This window comes from Rattus norvegicus, chromosome 2 (genome assembly GCF_021556685.1).
Source record: "Rattus norvegicus strain SHRSP/BbbUtx chromosome 2, alternate assembly SHRSP_T2T, whole genome shotgun sequence".
Lineage (NCBI taxonomy): Eukaryota > Metazoa > Chordata > Mammalia > Rodentia > Muridae > Rattus > Rattus norvegicus.
Window position 1 is genome coordinate 143432501 of NC_141535.1, and position 5932 is coordinate 143438432.

The window sequence follows — 5932 nt, forward strand, 5'->3', positions numbered from 1 at the left end:
GTGTATTAGTTGTTTAGAGTAACAGAACTTACATAATAAATCTGTCTATATAGAGAAAGAGGATTTATTAGAATGACTTACTATCTGTGGTCCAGCTAGTTCAATGGTTGGCTATGAATAGAAGGTTCAAGAATCCAAAGAATTTCTGGAATTTCAAAGAAGTAGACTCTAATGCCAGTGACAGACATACATACACAGGCACACAGAAATACACACACAGACTCACCTCTCACACAATACACACACACACACACACACACACACACACACACACACCTCTACACCTCCATAGACATACATACATACATACACCTCTACACCTCCATAGACATACACACATACATAAATACATGCATACATGCATACATACATAGACGCATGTGCAGATAGATACACACCCATACAGACCCACACAGGCACACCACACACACACACACACACACACACCCTACACAGCTACACACACATACTCAGCCCCACACATACACAACATACACAGACTCACATACCCAACATATAGACACATACACACATAGAGATGCAGACACAGACACACACACACACACACAGCCCCACAATACACAGCCCCGTACCCCACACAGAAACACACACTTAAACAGACAAACACAGAGATGTGGACACACACAGAGACACACACTTACACACTTGGGCTTGATGGATACTTTTTCTGTTACCCTGAGTGGGCTTTACTTCATGAGGAAGAAAAGCTCACAGTCACACACAACTTTGGCAGAGTGTAAGATTCTTGTCTCACAAATTTGAAGAAGAAAATTCATGGATTATGATGGCACATTTTAGAACGAAGGTTTAAACATTTTGGAGAAAGAAAGAAGGCAGAGCTCTTGTGGAGCTGGAGCAGGTGCCAGGGAATGCGAGATAACTGATCTTCAAGCCTGGAGACATTTTATAAAACTTGCTGGCAGAAATTGGGTAAATTATGAAGGACAACTAACTGTCCCACTCACGAGGTGTCTGAGTCCTAGCTCTCAGTGTGGGTCAGGCCTCACACCTCACTCCAGGGCACAAGTGCTCACATAGCAGAGAGACAATAAGGCACCAGGAATCAGAATGCTGTTCTGGCCTCCAGCAAAGAAGGAACTCTTGGCAGGGCCATGGCCATTCCCAGGACAGCTGCTTCTGGATGTCCAGCCCTAAAATTTCCTGGCTACGTTTTATCTCCTGTTCTCATAAGAAAAACATGCAAGGGGTTGGGGATTTAGCTCAGTGGTAGAGCGCTTGCCTAGCAAGCACAAGGCCCTGGGTTCGGTCCCCAGCTCCGAAAAAAAGAAAAGAAAAGAAAAGAAAAGCATGCGAAATGAAAATCAGCATTGCCTTGACAGTTGATTGAACCTGAAAATAAAATGTGTTGTTCTGGTCCTTGCATTTAATGAAACTAGTCAAACTAAGCTAAACAGACGGAAGAAGTCTGGAGATTTCCGTGTACACACCGTAGGGACATTCCCCTCTCCTCAAGGAAGCATTAGACAGGAACGAGATTAACATCTGTAAGGATAGCTGTGCTGGCGAAATAGGTTCAGGGAAGGGCCTCTTCAATTCCTCCCATAAATCATTCCTGGTAGCCTGAGACATTTCTATATGACTCAGGGGATATGGGTACACGAATGAAACATTTACTGATAATAAATCATAAAGAAACTTATTTAAAGCAGTTATGTAGCATATATAACTTTACCATTTAATAAAGGTGAAGGCAAATTTACATTCTACAGAAATGGAAGTGCTTATGTCTTTTTCCATAAAAATTAAATGTTGGATTCCTGAATCTTTGGTACAGCAGACCTAGAGTGTCTTCAATATCTTTCAGCATTGACTGATAATTTGGTTTTTAGTTGTTAGTGCTAAGAGCACTGGTTTGCATAAATGGATGGAAGTATGCTCAGCACCATTTCAGGAATTGTTGGGAATTCTAACATTAACCAGAGCCAAACTTCACTTAAATGTTTTAAAATGGAAACTCAGATGGTGATTTTTAAAATGAAGACTTCTAAGACAAAGTGACCCAATTTGATACATGATGAAGAACAAAAATATTAAAAGACTGTTATCCATAATTAAATCATTATATGCTTATGAGAGCAAAACTGGTGTGTATATTTAATTAAAATACTGAAATTCATGACATGCCATATTGGATTGTTTGGCATTGAGGGACTTCAACGAGTCCGTGTTACATGTTCAGAACCAAGGTGAAGTCACATTAAGGCAACATGGGGGAGCACTGCCTCCAAAACTTGGATTGGTGATGCACTGGATTCCCAATTAATTTTTCAGTCCTTTTGTTTTGTTGATACTAGCCAGTTTTAAGGTTACTGAGGATAGATAACTATCCTCAATGTTTTGGACCCCTTTCTTCATTTGTGGCAAAATACTGATTTTTAACAAAAGATTTACTTTTAAATTTTTTTTATCCGTGTGTCTGACTGAGTGTTCACAGAGGCCAGAAGAGGGCATTGGATCTGGAGCTGGAGTTACAAGTGGTTGTGAACTACCCAGTGTAGGTGCTGGGAACCAAGCCTCAGTCCTCAGAGGGCAGCAAGTACTTTTACCTGCAGAGGCCCCACAAGCTGGTTTCCTTTTTTAAGGAAAGGTAGATATCATAATTCCCTACTTTGGAATTTAATATGCCATATGCAAGGAGGGAGAAAGCATCTTAGGTCTAGTAGACCCCACCCTGCAGATATAAAATACCACGTGACGTGGGGGAAGCAACTTGGTTATCGCTCCTCAGGAGGAAGCTATTTCCTCAGATTAAAGCATGGCTAGTTTGTAGATTTAACTTTCTTTACTTCTTTGGCATCTACTCTGTGACATGATTTTTTTGTCAGAAGAATACAATCTAGGTTCTACTTTTTTCCCTGGCTGAATGCATGGTAATCTATATTATTCAAAACTTGACAAGATGGTAAAAACATATCATCATCCCTCCCCTTAAGGGTTAATTCAGATAAGCCTGTCTAGATGGAGCAGATGACCAAGCATCAGGGAGATAGCTCAATTGGTAGGTTCAGAACTCTTTTCATCCACAGAAAACGTCTAGTTCAATAGCATCTGTCTTCCCAGCCCTGGACACCTAGGCTCACTGGCTGGCCAACTAATTGAATTGATGTGTCCCAGATTATAGAGAGCAGCTAAGGAAGACACAGCTCTCACTTCAAATGAGGATAAACGATAGTTTACTCTGGAGCTAAATATGAGTGACTATTGGTCATGAACACGGATTCAGGGTACCCCAAATTCTATGCTCCATTGTGACAGATTCTTCATGGAGTGTTTATGATAACTGAACATAGAAGGTCATAAATCAACACACATTCAAAATTAATGGAGTATGTCAGGTAGCCAGACGACAGCAAAGTGGGGACAGCTCTGCTATACGCCTTAGATAGCTTTGTGGATATTGATGAAGGTTAGTGGTCTGTTCATGCATGTCAAAGGACTTACCTAATAGTTACAGAGTAGTTAGGTCATGTACAGAGCATGACAATAAATATCATTTAAGGGTGCTAAGAATAGCAGTTTTAATTAGACTTTGAACCTGCAACATTCTAACCCCTCCACAATCATTCATGTTCTAATCAATGAACTTTTGTAGGAGCTTTTTTGTTTTTAGTAACTTTCATTTCTACCAGTGTCTTACTTAGACTTTTTTAGAAACCCTTTAAAGATAGTAACTATACACTACAATGGTGCTCTATCTGATGATTTGAGAGAGAAAAGGGGAGGCAGAGACAGAGAAGGGGAAAGACAAAGACACACAACAGGAGAGACAGAGACAGAGACAGGCCGAGTTGCAACTTCCCCTTGTGGGGCTCATCCCCACACTTGCATCTGTCTTCCCTTCTATGATTTTCTCCGAGAGGAGCCCATACCCATGCCGGGAGCTTCAGGTCTGTGTCTCTGAGCACCTCTTTCTCACCCCTCACTTAAACCCAGGTTCTCATGAAACCGCAGCTCTGCTTCACGATCTGTGCAGTCCTAAAATTCTCTTATGTGTCAGATCTGCAGATCTCAGTTTAGCCTGAGTCAAGCAAAGGCCCTAAAAGTAGGGAAACCCTTCAGTCTGCTGAGGGTACAGTGGGGAACTGTGCCTCCGGTCTTTATCCCTCCAAATTCTAGTATTCTTCTCCAGCTTCCTCTGTCTGGCAGCTGCTGAAATCTTCAGCTTGATGGCCCTGGGTTTTTTTTTTGTTGTTGTTATTGTTGTTGTTGTTTGTTCACTTTTCTTGAAACTCCAATAAAATGACACTCAGGTTTGTTTCTGAGTCTTTTTAAAAAAAAATTCCTTGTGTGTAAATCTAAGAACCCACAAAACATAACCACTATTCCCTGGTAACACTTCCATGTTCAAAAACCTTCTGCAGTTCTCTATCTGCTTCTGGTACCCCATATAGGTCATAGTCCACAGAAATTAGAGTTTAAGTATGAACTTTGACATTGGATGATCTTAGATTTGAATCCCAATAGGGCATTTGCTAACAGTAAATTTGGATGCGTTAGTCGATCTTCTAAAATCCTTTCTTTACACTTACTTATTTTTATTTTGTATGTATTGGGGGGCATATGTACTTGTGTGTATGTGGGGTCACAGTCCATGTGTGGGTGTCTGAAAGAGTTGTTCTCTCTTTCCACAAAGTGGGTCCCAGGGATCAAGTTCAGTGTGTCAGGTTCAACAGTAAGTGCCTTTACCTGCTGAGTCATTTCACTGAGGAGTCATTTCCCATTTCCCTTAGTCACTGGCCCACACTCATCAGTCTTCCTGGGCTGAGCTGAACTCCAGTATGAAATGAAGGCTGTGACTTTATCTGCCTCATTAGGCTCAACTGAAATAATGGATACAAACACCCAGAGCCCAAGTAATAAACATAAAAAAAAATTCAACAAAAACAGACTGGTAATAAACTTCAAGAGTAAGAGTCCAATAATGAGACTGCCAAAGGAAATGCAATGACTTTGAGCCTGCATAGAAATCCTTATGCCAGTGTCTCTCAACCTTCCTAATGCTGTGGCCCTTTAATACAGTTCCTCATGTTGTAGAGGTTACCAACCATGAAATTATTTTTATTGATACTTCAAAATTGTGATTTTGCTAATGTTATGAATCATAATATAAAAATCTGTGTTTTCTGATTGTCTTAGGTGACATCTATAAAAGGGTTGCCACAACCCACAGGTTGAGAACCACAGCTTTATGCCCTAAACAAGGCAAGCCAAACATTTTCTATAAAAACCAGACAGTGAGGTGACCAGGTAGGCCAACAACCTATTGACATTCCCACTCTCTTAGCTCCCTCAGGCTGACTGCCCTGGCCCAGACCACAGGACACACCGGACAGAAGACCAGGTAGGGACATTTGCCCAAGCACCTTCCCTACTCTCTAACTTCCAACATATGGAATCATCAGTTATACATCCCCACCTTGTCATTGTGTCCCAGCCTCTAATTCTGACAGACAACCCTGCCAAAATACAGGCCACACCTACCAGAAGACGAGATAAATTGCTACTCCAAACCCCCCAGGTGACTACCTGCTGCAAGAGAGGCCATACCAACCAAATTCCTCCTATATTTTCTAGGTGCCATGTCCAATTCACCCTTAATTTCTCCTCTCACTCTGTTACCATGTCCAAGAATCAAACACAGGATGAGACTCTCTGATCAACAAGAGACCATGTAGGCCACCAGAAGCCTCCAACTCTAGAGGAGACACTCTCCTCAACCAGGTTCACACAGACCAGAAGACCATAGAGGAAACAGAAATCAAGAAACAAACTATCGATCCAACAAAGACAAACCCAGAAAATGTCACCTAGGCCTATAATCATCCCAAACCCAGATGCCTAGACAAAAGAGTAGGAACATAATCAATGGTAGCCAGGACAATATGTTATC